The sequence below is a fragment of the Oncorhynchus tshawytscha genome, linkage group LG27, assembly GCF_018296145.1.
Source record: "Oncorhynchus tshawytscha isolate Ot180627B linkage group LG27, Otsh_v2.0, whole genome shotgun sequence".
Taxonomy (NCBI): Eukaryota; Metazoa; Chordata; class Actinopteri; order Salmoniformes; family Salmonidae; genus Oncorhynchus; species Oncorhynchus tshawytscha.
The window spans coordinates 10,170,617-10,185,109 of NC_056455.1; positions in this window are offsets into that span (position 1 = coordinate 10,170,617).

Genomic DNA, 14,493 nt, shown 5'->3' on the forward strand with positions numbered 1-14,493 from the left:
TATATCATAGGGCCTACATATTTAACCTGGCCTCACAACATGTTCATGTAGAAAAATATTTGTTCTATGGTGGAACTTCATCAAGATAATGTTGATAGGCATGGTTCACTTGTATGCAAACATGGCACTCATTCAAACTGAGGCACATTATTTGACTAAATACTTAAAGGGACACTGTTTTGCAATAAGTATATATTTTTTATAAATCAATTACATCATATTTTTGCTTAATTTTGTAAACTTGGCAGAAAGATAAGCTGGTATAGCTTTCCAAAATACAAACACAAATTTATTGAAATTGATATAAAGACGTTGAAATGAACTGTACATTAAGACCACCCAGTATTACTTGGGCCATGCCATAACAACCACAGGTCGTTCAACTCCTGATGCTGGACTTTGGCAGCCGTTGATGCCCATGAGAGCTCTTACATTTGATTTATAGAGAGTGCAGCCTGATGTCCTCTATGGTGACGTAGGCTGGATGGGGGATGACCGGTGTGGCCGGCTGGCCAGGCTGCAGATGCTTGTCTGTCAGAGTGAGGGAGTGGGCTTGTGAGGAGCTGGCGCAGGAGGCTGCATTGCCCCTGTATCATTGCAGCACTCAGGCTCTGGACATACTGTAGGCAGGCGGACGGCCGGGCAGCATGGTTCTGCTGCTGCAGCACTGGGGTTGGCAGGAGCACAGTGTCACTCTCACTAATATCTTTATGATACTGGGGGAGGCCTGCTGCTGTGCTGTGCTGGGTTTCCCTGGCCCTGGCTGTTGCAGTGCTGCCTAGCTGCCTGGATGTCTTTGGGCCTGGTGCAGCAGCTCCACATGCCCCACTCCTCAGTCAGGCATCAGGGGCTACAGCTCTCTCTCTCTGAGACATTTGGGTTATTCCTCCATCCTCCCTTGGCCTCCAGTAAAAACTATTTATTCTGTTTCAGCAGGCAGCACTAATTAATTTAGGTTGTAACCTGCCTAGGTTGAATTTGGGATGACTTCTGCCCCCCCCTCCCCCACTAATCACAAACAACCACAAACAACATACCCAATTATGTTTGTTATCTCTGCACAGTCCATCAAAACCTACAGTACAGGAGCTGTGCTGTATCTTTTCAATGTTAATTTATTTCCCACAAAAAAATGCCTTTGATCATAACCAAAGTGAATGGACTGTCAACCAAAGTCTGCAGGGCAGCTAACAGTAAACATGGCACTAACATCAGATGAATGAAGAAGTAGATGTCAATGCTAGTGTATCTGGATCTGAACAGTTTCAAATGATACATCATATGAACAGGAACTTTCTGTTCTATACTGGTTCTGTTTTATTCTGTGACGGAACAAATGGGATTGATTTCTGAGGCAGTGAAGCAGTGAAGTAAAGGGGAAAATGACAATACCACGGCATGTCGTCCACAGTTCTTTGATATGTTTGTCTGTTCATAGACATTGACACCAAGATGCACTGGGGAATACAGTACAGGTTCTAGGAATAACTGCTTGTTAGGCATACCTGCCAGCAGCATACCACCCTGCATACCACTGCTGGCTTGCTTCTGAAGCTAAACAGGGTTGGTCCTGGTCAGTTCCTGGATGGGAGACCAGATGCTGCTGGAAGTGGTGTTGGAGGGCCAGTAGGAGCACTCTTCTCTGGTCTAAAAAAATATCCCAATGCCCCAGGGCAGTGATTGGGGACACTGCCCTGTGTAGGGTGCTGTCTTTCGGATGGGACATTAAACGGGTGTCCTGACTCTCTGAGGTCATTAAAGATCCCATGGCACTTATCATAAGAGTAGGGGTGTTAACCCCGGTGTCCTGGCTAAATTCCCAATCTGGCCCTCAAACCATCATGGTCTACTAATAATCCCCAGTTTACAATTGGCTCATTCATCCCTCTCCCCTGTAACTATTCCCCAGGTTGTTGCTGCAAATGAGAATGTGTTCTCAGTCAACTTACCTGGTGAAATAACGGATAAATAAAAAACAAATAAATGTAAAGCCAACATTAAATATTTTAAGTAGCTTTCAATGCAAAAGAGAATATTTTAATGTCAGTAAATGGAGTTTTGGGGAAAGAAGGCAAAGCAGGCCAATAGGTGGGAATGTCGGGTGTTATTTATTCAAATCCTCCATTTACTGGCTAAGCCTGTTTGGGGCTGAGGAGAAGAGACGACAGGGCTAGTTATAATTCAGGGCAGGACATGGTGAGTCACAGTTGGTATAATGGAGCATCTGCTGACACTGAATGCTCCAGATCCATCTTAACATCTGGGCGGTGGGACAGACGAACAGACGCCTACTGCAGCAGCTATCCTATTGATGGTGTTGCGTCAAGGTAAATGAGATCCCATCAACTCGGAGGTTGTTTGAATTGTTTGTTTAAACACCCCCTGTAACATGGTTGTCATTGTCTCCGCGTTAAAGCATTAATCCGGTGTAACAGATGAAGCACTACGACGCCTTTGATATAGCCCAGTGGAGAATGTATTGATTTGGGTTTTTGAAGTGGATGGGATTGTCTCGTTGTAAAAGTGTGGGAGCAACCAAAAACGGTATTTGCCCTTTTCTAAATGTTAAATGAGTGATATTTGATTTCATTGCCCCACGGTATTGCGTATTGTCTAAACTGGATTGAGTAAATCCATGTTTAGAGGATTAGAGGGTTTGAGCCCTGTGACCAAAAGGCCTCTTTTTAGGAATGGAAATCTCACCGGATAAAAAAAATGGAACAGATTAAAGGAGGGTCTTTCTATACAAAGGGGCATAACCATTGATCTTTTTCAAACTTGTATTTCACTTAAAGGACCAACCCAAGTAATCCAGTTGATCCAAACCTAAATCAGTATTGCTCAGTAAAGTCAGTGAGGATAACGTATTGCTCTGCTGTCCTGACGTTCCCTTCTTCTTCTTATAAAAATCACATGAATTATGCACTGGCCTAGTACGACAGTATTCATAAGCGTAGAATAATGTTTGTCTTTGTTAATATGTAAATACGAATGGAAGTGTAGATCAAGCTAGATAAAGCTATTAATCCAGATACGTAAAGAAATAATATAACCAAAGCATATCTTTGTTTGACACTGACAGGGCTTTTAATAGAACATGAATGTGTACTCTAACGTGAAAATAACATTGCAGACTCCAGACCATCTAACGAGTGCAATGGAAATCATGTCTCAAAAATATCTAACATTATGTGATAGTTCCCAAAACCTTCGTCAGGTTGCGGCAAATGTTCTCTCCTTACACAAAAACTGTCCAGTTGTGTTGATGATTATAGAATATTTGTATAAAACGTTTGTCTGATATGTTTTCAGAACACATTTTGTCTGTTCTTTACCTGGAAACCTAATGATAACGTTTGGGGAATGTTCTGTGGTGGTTTGTTACAGACGTTGTGCACAACGTTTCAGTGGATGTTAGGAAAAAATTCCAATGTTCTCCTAACATCCACTGAAACGTTGTGCACAACATCTGTAACAAACCACTACAGAACATTCCCCAAACATTCCCATTTTCATGAAATCAACTATCACTCAAGTTGATACTCTGAGGTTAAAGTGCGGACTGACAGCTTTAATTTAAGTGTATTTTCAACCATATCGGGTGAACTGTTTAGAAATTAAAGCACTTTTTGTACATAGTCCCCCATTTTAGGAGATCAAAAGTATTGGGACAAATTCACTTAGAGGTACCAGTCAAAAGTTTGGACACACCTAGTCATTCAAGGATTTTTCTTGATTTTTACTATTTTCTACATTGTAAAATAAGTGAATACATAAATACTTTGAAATAACACACATGGAATCATGTAGTAACCAAAAAAGTGTCAAATCAAAATACATCAAAATACATTTCATATTTGAGATTCTTCAAAGTAGCCACCCTGCACAGTCTTGGCATTCTCTCAACCAGCTTCATGAGGTAGTCACCTGGAAATCATTTCAAATAACAGGTGTGCCTTGTTAAAAGTTCATTTGTGGAATTTATTTCCTTCTTAATGCGTTTGAGCCAATCAGTTTTGTTGCGACAAGGTAGGGGGGTATACAGAAGATCGCCCTATTTGGTAAAAGACGAGGTCCATATTATGGTAAGAACAGCTCAGATAAGCAAAGAGAAATGACAGTCCATCTTTACTTTAAGACATGAAAGTCAGTCAATACGGAAAATGTCAAGAACTTTGAACGTTTCTTCAAGTGCAGTCGCAAAAGCCATCAAGCACTATGATGAAACTGGCTCTCATGAGAACTGCCACAGGAATGGAAGACCCAAAGTTACCTCTGCTGCAGAGTTACCAGTCTCAGAAATTGCACCCAAATAAATGCTTCACAGAGTCCAAGTAACAGACACATCTCAACATCAACTGTTCAGAGGAGACTGTGTGAATCAGGCCTTCATGGTCGAATTGCTGCAAAGAAACCACAACTTAAGCACACCAATATGAAGAAGAGACTTGCCTGGGCCAAAAAAAACACGAGCAATGGACAATAGACCAGTGGGAATTTGTCCTTTGCTCTGGAGTCCAAATTTTAGATTTTTGGTTCCAACCGCTGTGCCTTTCTGAGACTCGGTGTGGGTGAACGGATTATCTCCACGTGTGTATTTCCCACCGTAAAGTATGGAGGAGGAGGAGTTGTTATGGTGTGGGGAAGCTTTGCTTTATTTAGGGTCTGTGATTTACTTAGATTTCAAGGCACACTTAACCAGCATGGCTACAACAGAATTCTGCAGCGATACGCCATCCCATCTGGTTTGCGCTTAGTGGGATTATCATTTGTTTTTCAACAGAACAATGACCCAACACACGTCCAGGCTATTTGACCAAGAACTAGAATGATGGAGTGCTGCATCAGATGACCTGGCCTCCACAATCCCCCAACCTCAACAAAATTGAGATGGTTTGGGATGAGTCAGACCGCAGAGTGAAGGAAAAGCAGCCAACAAGTGCTTAGCATATGTGGGAAATCCTTCAAGACTGTTGGAAAAGCATTCCAGGTGAAGCTGGTTGAAAGAATGCCAAGATTGTGCAAAGCTGTCATCAAGGCAAAGGGTGGCTATTTGAAGATAAACAAATCAAAATAGATTTTATATTTGAGTAACACTTTTTTGGTTACAGCTTGATTCCATATGTGTTATTTCATAGTTTTGATGTCCCCCTGTTATTCTACAATGTAGAAAATAGTAAAAATAAAGAAAAACCCAGCTGGTCAACTAACAACTGAGGTCAGCCTGCAGGTGCCCGGCCCGCCACAAGGAGTCGTTAGAGTGCGATGAGCCAAGTGAAGTCCCTCCCTCGGCCAAACCCTCCCTTAACCTGGATGACTCTGGGCCAATTGTGCGCCGCCCTATGGGACTACCAATCACGGCCGGTTGTGATACAGCCCAGGATCCAACCCGGATCTGTAGTGACGCATCTAGCACTACGATGCAGTGCCTTAGACCGCTGCACCACTCGGGAGGCCTCTAAAGAATTATTAATGAGATACATAGATGTGTGAGACATAGACAGGCTAACATAGGTAGTACTCTAAAAGCTACAAGTAAAAAGTGAGACAACCAGAGTTAATTCAAGTGCCTTCATTGAACGTTCTGGACTTCATCTACAGAGTGCACAATGAAACAGTAACGAGAAACAGACAGAAGAAGGAATCTCTGACTGAAAGATTTATGCAGCAACTAATGGAACTTTTACCATGGAACTTTTACCAAAGAATTGAAATGAGCCAACTAACTCTGGGGTAGTTAGATGAGGTGCAAGGAATGATTTACATAAACACTATGTATTACAATGAGTGGGGCTGGGTTCAAACACAGAGCCAAAGCAGTTTATTTTGTGGGAGTTCCATTTGAATTCATTTAAATAGGCTGTCTGAAGCGATAGACTCTATGAACAACAGTATCCCTGTTCAGATTCACCCTCACATTTCACTCTCTCAAATTTATAAAAGTTTCTAAATTAAATTAGTCAAGGAATTTATTCACTGAGGAGAATATCCAGCATCCATTCACCTACTAAAACACAAGAAATGCTACATGGTTCTGTTTCAAGGAAAACCTGTCATGCAAAATGCAAACCCAAGAAGACAACACAAAATCAGATACAATCACACAATGGGTTTATCCCTACTGTTTAACATGTAGCCAATACAATCCACCATTGATATAGAAGATACAGCAGAGTCAAAAGCGTTCCAGAGACTTTCCTTCTACAGTGCATTGTCCTTAGCAGCTTCCTGGATTGTACTTTACATGTATTTAAATGACTTATCTCTATGCTAAGCATCAAACAGTGGAGGTGTCCATTTTTTTTCATCATCTTTCATCAACCCTGAGTGAATCAGCGGGGGGGGTCAAACTCACTCTATTATTTAGTGCAAATTATTTTTTTCCCTCTAAATTTACAGTAAAGGCTTTTGAAGGCTTCAGCACAGCATGAGTCGACAGGCTCAGAGGAGAGGAGTGGAGAGCTGAGCGTGGGCTAACTCAGTCAGTCTTCACTCAGTAAGGAACAGTGGGGCCCCATGGTGGCTCCCTTGGCCTGGCCGTTGGGATAAACACACCACCTACACTAGAAGCCTTGCAAAAGACACATGGCTTTTCAAACAGCTGTGACATGCTGCCTCTACCCCCATGACTCTGGAATGAACAAGGTTTATTTGTGGCTTAAATGGAGATGGGAAAACAGTCAGAAACGGCCTGACGTCTGTGCTTTCAGCTGTCTGGGTCTGGAGCTCCTCTGGGCTGCAGCGGGGAGCAGGACCTGGGGCTAGGCTCCCGGTGGGGGCAGTGCTCCATGTCTGGAAATAGTGCCAGCCTCAGATTGATACACTTATAAGCAACAAGCAGAATAGTTACTTTGACAGTGGATGCAGACCATACATAATTAAAATTGGCTAAGTGCCTGGGCGCACTGCCGTGGTCATTTTTACCTTCCAGTTGTTCCCTCTCTCCATTCGCCGTGGAGCAAAGGGTGGAAAATATGGCGTATGCTATGGCTAAATATCACGCATCCCCTGATAACTCAGCTGAGAATTTCCTATCCTGCATGGTTCAGAGATTTACAGGGTCTATATTTGACTTGTCCTGGCTTGCGATGTACTCTATTTGACAGAGACGTATGAGTCTCTGGGAGGAAGGGGTTAAACGGAATGTATAGCTGGCAGAAGGATTTTGTGAAAGGTAACAATTGAGGAGGGAAATGCTTGCCAGTGCAGGTTCCTTTACATGAATTGACACCCTTGTAAAGGTGTAAAATCTCCAAAGACAAGTGTGAAATACAGTACCCAAGAAAGTTGAGGCAGTGTATGAGGAAGTGTTTCAGATCATTCCCCTGACTGTGTCGTTGAAAGAGGTTAATGATGTTGTATACACTGATCAAGAAGGAAGACTGAGCCTTCACATGTTGGGGTTTTAGATCATAGAAATCTGAAAGCAGCAGGCTGCATTTAAACATGGTATACGCCTAGAAAGAAGCAAGTCATTAATTGGCTAGCTTGGCTGAGGCCCGTGAAACCATGGGACCTTCTGACTCCCTGCCAGTGCAGTTGTTAATGCAGTCCACAATCCTCTCACCTGTCTGCACACATACTGGTACCTCATTCATGCCCAAGGGAGTTAAAGAACCTGGATTCATTATTTAGGCCTAGGAAATGTCATTATAGATATACAGTATAGTGAATGCTTCAACTGTGATACTGTGAGCACTTACCAAAGATCTCCAAACATGTTTTCTTACATCACCATGACGCACTTGGTTATGATATTGGGATTTTACTTACCATAAATCAAGGTCCACATTGATGTTCTCTTCAGTAAAATGCTGTACAAGTACTGTTAGACTCATTGTGCACTGCGAACACCGACTGCAAAGGAATCTATCTAGCGATACAGTGCAGTCTACTCATTCAAGGGGCTTTTTAAGATGAAACATTAATGTGCACTCTCTCTCATCTCATGTAATTCTTCTACGTTGTAGACAAATACCAGACCTGAAGCGTATACCGTTAGCTACTACTAGGGGTCAGGGGACAAAAGGCAAGCAAAGCTTGAGTTAGAAAGATCCACATGCATATTTATATCCATTTCCAGGGCTTCTTGACATCACTCTACATTGGCATGGACTGTGGTTCTGTCTGTCTCTGACTGCAGGCGGTTAGTTCCCATCGGGGCGCCCACCAGTATGCATCTGTCTGTGAGAAGCAGCAGAAGCAGCAGCCGGGGAGTGTGTGGTTCTGTGGCCCTTCCATGAGAGAGCCCAGCCCAGCAGGCCTCCCACGCAGACGCTCAGCGCACAAACAAAAGGGACATCCTCCTACGCTTTGTCGGCCAAGTGATTCCCAGCTCACGAAGCAGGGGAGAGAAGAAGAAAAAAAAAATAGATTGAGTGCCGCATGATGATAGGGAGGGGGTGGCGATTTTGAAAAATACCTGACTCATTTTCTCAACTACTTTTTTAATGTTTTTGCACAACGTCTCTCTGGAAGTTGGAAGCAATGTTGTTGAATATCCAAGGGTCACTCGTATACTCCCACGACTTTAGGTCCGCAAAAGTGATATGTAGTTTTCTAATAAATGCCTATACGTTGTTGGTAAAGGAAGATTCTCAATCAACTTAGTTGAAAGGCCTTTCTTGCCTGTGGAGGAAAAGGTCTCTGACCCTGTGCCCTAGGAGCACTTACTTCTCAGCAGCTAAGACAGGTTCAAAGTGGATTAATGCACAAGTTACACACACACACACACACACACACACACAAACCCTTCTTGTTGTGGTTTGATAATCCTCTAAAAGGTGATCCAACTGTGCTGAAACTTTAATCAGGATTGGATGTGTCCATTAACCACAATCTCTAAATTCCGCATGAGCATCAGCTTGACTTGATAATCACTGTTCATTAAGACATGAATTCATTTATGAAGTCCTGTTGGGCTGTAACTTTTCAGAATAATTACATTCTTCCTTCATTTAAAAATTCCAGTTTGAAATGTTAATATTTCAAAGCTGTTCAGTCTAAGCTGTAATAATTACTTTTTGTCACAATTTGCTGCTCGGGTGAATTGTTGGGAGCAAAATATCTGACTAAAGTGTATTAAAATTAATGGACTGTGCTTTCTGTTACATAATGAGGGTACTAAAACACAATTGTTATATTTAATATACCCATTTATAAACTGTTGGTTTAATTTTCTATAATTCCTTGTAATTGACAAGCCTTACCATTGGATTTGAAATGGAGTTTCAATTTCTGTCTGGGTTTCTTCTATGTAACAGACGCTCGAGGGTAGACTGACACACTCGAAGAAGATTGCTCTCTAATTTAACACTTTCCTTTAAATCAAGACAAAAATAACCTTGAGCCATTTAGATCTGTAGGAAAGTGAATTGAAATGTCTGCACTTGACTGTTAGCACATAGAAGTTATGAATGTGCCTTAAAAGGATACTTTGGGATTTGGGGAATTATTTTTCCTACTTACCCAGAGTCAGACAAACTCATGGATACCAGTTATATGTCTCTGAGTGCAGTTTTAAGGAAGTTGAAGGTAGCATATCATTAGCTTAGCCCAATTGCTGGAACTCTCCATGAACTACTAGCCAGCTCCTCTCAAATGTGGGGAAATAGATCTTATAGTCTTACAAAGCTATACATAGTAATTGATATTTAATACATGTGTTAATTTTACTGATAATCATAAGGAACAAGATTCTAACCACTTCCTCATATTCTGTCCCATTGTCGCATAAAGAGGTATAGAGACCAGTGGAGGCTGCTGGGGGGGAGGATGGCTCATAATAATGTCCGGAATGGAGTCAATGGAATGGTATCCACCACATGGGAACCATGTGTTTGATGTGTATGGGCAGTGTCATTGAGACAGATATAATGGTGCGATCTCTATATCTTTATGTAACAACTTGACCGAATATGAAGAAGTGGATAGAATCTTGTTTCTTACGATTATTAGTAAAATTAACACATATATTAAATATTGATTACTATGTATAACTTTGTAAGATTATAAATGACCAACCGCCCAGCTTTTTACTAGTTAGAAAGTCTATTTCCCTGCTTTTGAGAGGAGCTGGCCAGTAGTTCCTTGAGAATTCCAGCAATTCCGCTCTGCTAACAATATGCTACTTCCAATTCCCAAAATCCAGAGGAGTCCCTTTAAGCTTCTCAGGATAGGAAGATAGTCCCTCACATCAGATCTGAGCTGTGAAATCCTCCTGTCCTGGTACATGGTCCTCAGGACAGACAGCAGTCAGTGCAATGGCCTCTCCTCTCCTGAACTGAACCCTCATCATCTCCCTCCTTCACCGCCAGAGAGTCTTTGCATTTCATCCAGAGTCACGCTGACTAACACTCCAGCTCAAAACCACCGCACACACTTCCATTCCCATCTGAAATTGAAATTCCAGTTGTATCAATGAGAATCTGTCTGAGGCTTGATATCTAAGAGAGATGTGAAGTGACGTGAATGCTTCCTTTTCGCATTCTCAGCAGAGGTCTCTCAAGGATGCATGAGCTATTTCCCACCTCAGTCCTTCACAACTTAACACATCTTCAAACCGCTGTGTTCCCGTATACACAGTTTTAATAATAGGTGATGCTTTATGCAGGTAAAAAATTCCTGGGCTCCTCCTGGCGCTTTGTATTCATGTGCCATGTCAAAATGAAGCGTGATATTAAATCTCTAAATTGCATTGATCCCATCTTCTGCAGTCTGTTGATGTGCTCTCAAGGGTCGTTTGCTTTGGATCAGAGTAAAACGGTTGTGCAAAAGCTCTATCTTACAGTCTAGTGGTGATGTTCCTGATGGATAAGGAAACTCACTGATGATTTGACATAGAAACAATGTTTTTAAGCTACCTGCTGTGAAATCATATGATATTAATAGCTTCACAGCTGCTCAAGCCTGAGGGAGCTATGTGTCAGTGTAGAATGTGGCAGACAACATTAGGTCATGTGTCTACAGTTGGAATCAACTTTTCTTACCACAACTTACTGTTTTCTCTTTTCATTACAATACTTCTGAGACTTACTGTTCTCTCTACAACACTTCTGAGAGTTACTGTTTCCTATACAATACTTCTGAGACTTACTGTTCTCTCTACAACACTTCTGAGAGTTACTGTTTCCTATACAATACTTCTGAGACTTACTGTTTTCTCTTTTCATTACAATACTTCTGAGACTTACTGTTCTCTCTACAACACTTCTGAGAGTTACTGTTTCCTATACAATACTTCTGAGACTTACTGTTTTCTCTTTTCATTACAACACTTCTGAGAGTTACTGTTTCCTATACAATACTTCTGAGACTTACTGTTTTCTCTTTTCATTACAATATTTCTGAGACTTACTGTTTTCTCTTTTCATTACAATACTTCTGAGAGTTACTGTTTCCTATACAATACTTCTGAGACTTACTGTTCTCTCTACAACACTTCTGAGAGTTACTGTTTCCTATACAATACTTCTGAGACTTACTGTTTTCTCTTTTCATTACAATACTTCTGAGACTTACTGTTCTCTCTACAACACTTCTGAGAGTTACTGTTTCCTATACAATACTTCTGAGACTTACTGTTTTCATTACAACACTTCTGAGAGTTACTGTTTCCTATACAATACTTCTGAGACCTACTGTTTTCTCTTTTCATTACAACACTTCTGAGAGTTACTGTTTCCTATACAATACTTCTGAGACTTACTATTCTCTCTTTTCTTTACAATACTTCTGAGACCTCTGTGTTTCTTCACACCATCTGCACTAGAATATGTTAGAAATGAATTTGGTATACGTTAATAAACAGGGATAAAATGTTAGCAATGGATATTACGCAACGTAAATAAAAACATGCTGAAAGTCAATGCAAAATTATTAATTTGACGAGCAGATTTAAGATCGACATTAAGACAGGACTTTTTTTTATCAAGCCAAAATGTTTTAGTAAGGCATGACCCAGAAATACATTTTAGTGTGCTGAACCGTACTTAAAATACTACCCAGTTAAATGCAATATTTACAACAAAGCTTTCAAATGGCAGAGTGACTGGACTGTAGTGAATGTGTCATGGCATAACCGTATATATTCATAGTATAGCATTCTGAGTCACGGCCATAAAAAAATATTGATGAATATGTAGTAACCAAAAATAAAGGGTCAGGGGTTAAAATAGCATGTTAGTAAAATGTTTACATTCTCAATTATGTAAAGATTTGCATGCTTAAGATGTACTTTATACCGTGCACTTTACCATATACCGTGCACTTTACCATATACCGTGCACTTTACCATATACCGTGCACTTTACCATATACCGTGCACTTTACCATATACCGTGCACTTTACCATATACCGTGCGCAAAACTGAGTGAAAGAGTCCAGAATGTCGACTTTGACAGTCAATTTGTGTTCATAGTTTCAGTACTTTTATTACTTTAAGAATGATTAAAAATCCAACCGTCACTCCTGCAGTTTGTGGCGGTATCAAGCCTCATCCATTTCAAGGTAGCGGTATCAAGCCTCATCCATTTCAAGGTAGCGGTATCAAGCCTTATCCATTTCAAGGTATCGGTATCACGCCTCATCCATTTCAAGGTAGCGGTATCAAGCCTTATCCGTTTCAAGGTATCGGTATCAAGCCTCATCCATTTCAAGGTAGCGGTATCAAGCCTCATCCATTTCAAGGTAGCGGTATCAAGCCTTATCCATTTCAAGGTATCGGTATCACGCCTCATCCATTTCAAGGTAGCGGTATCACGCCTCATCCATTTCAAGGTAGCGGTATCAAGCCTCATCCATTTCAAGGTAGCGGTATCAAGCCTCATCCATTTCAAGGTAGGCTGGGACACCGCTTCCAGGGGTTCTGCTGACTGAGCACTCCAGTTAAGTTTAAGGCTTGGTCTGTCGTTTCCTCACAAAAGCCTGCATCACTGCCTGCCTTTATATACAGTCTGCTTTTCATGATCTCCTGTTTAGGAGAAATCATTCCCATCCCTAAAAGGAATGACAATTTAACTCACCATGTCCAATATTTCCTAAGACTCCCATTACTTTTAATCTGTCAACTAATGGGCTCATCTTTGTTTTAGAACTAGATATGTTTCTTTACATATGTGTGGTCATAGAGTTCCCTGCACATTCCCTCTGTCAATATGAACTGTACACACTGGGTTCCCCTCAATATGAAGACTCAGACTTTTCATTCAAAATGTTGCTGCCATGTTGACAGCCATCTTTTATGGCTGAAGGGCAATTTGACAATTTATATTCCCCAAAAGATTGAATCTAAGCTGTTCTAAATTCAACGATGGCTGAACTCCCAGTGACTGTTAATAGGCTCCAGGAGATCTCTTTTCACTTTTAGCTTGCTGCAATAGTGAAGCTAATGTGTCCTAAAATGACTTCCTCATGTAGTCCTTAGCCTAAAGCTTCCAATATGTTGCCACATGTCTAGCCCGTGTGTCTCAGTTGGTAGAGTATGGTGCTTGCAACACCAGGGTTGTGGGTACAAATCCCATAGGGGACCAGAAAGTTCTTTCAATAACAGACAGTCAGTGTCTACAGTTCTTTAATATCTTTATTTCCTTAGTATTTAAAAAAAGGGGGCTACACTATAAAAGCAACACAGAACAAAACACAAGGACAGGCCCTGGACAGGCACACTCACTCCACATACACACTAGGCCATTGTTGTTTAGCATGGTGGTTTGTCGCATCTTAGTTGGCATCATAGGGTTCCAATGCGGTAGTCTAGCAGGCTACGTCTGGAGAGAGTGGAGAAAGCTTCATCAGTACCGTCAATATACTGGGAACCACTGGTACACACTCTCACGTCGTTCCACTCTTCATCAGTACGGTCAATATACTGGGAACCACTGGTACACACTCACACGTCGTTCCACTCTATATCAGTACCATCAATATACTGGGAACCACTGGTACACACTCTCACGTCGTTCCACTCTATATCAGTACCATCAATATACTGGGAACCACTGGTACACACTCACACGTCGTTCCACTCTTCATCAGTACGGTCAATATACTGGGAACCACTGGTACACACTCTCACGTCGTTCCACTCTATATCAGTACCATCAATATACTGGGAACCACTGGTACACACTCACACGTCGTTCCACTCTTCATCAGTACCGTCAATATACTGGGAACCACTGGTACACACTCTCACGTCGTTCCACTCTTCATCAGTACGGTCAATATACTGGGAACCACTGGTACACACTCTCACGTCGTTCCACTCTATATCAGTACCATCAATATACTGGGAACCACTGGTACACACTCTCACGTCGTTCCACTCTATATCAGTACCATCAATATACTGGGAACCACTGGTACACACTCTCACGTCGTTCCACTCTATATCAGTACCATCAATATACTGGGAACCACTGGTACACACTCTCACGTCGTTCCACTCTATATCAGTACCATCAATATACTGGGAACCACTGGTACACACTCAC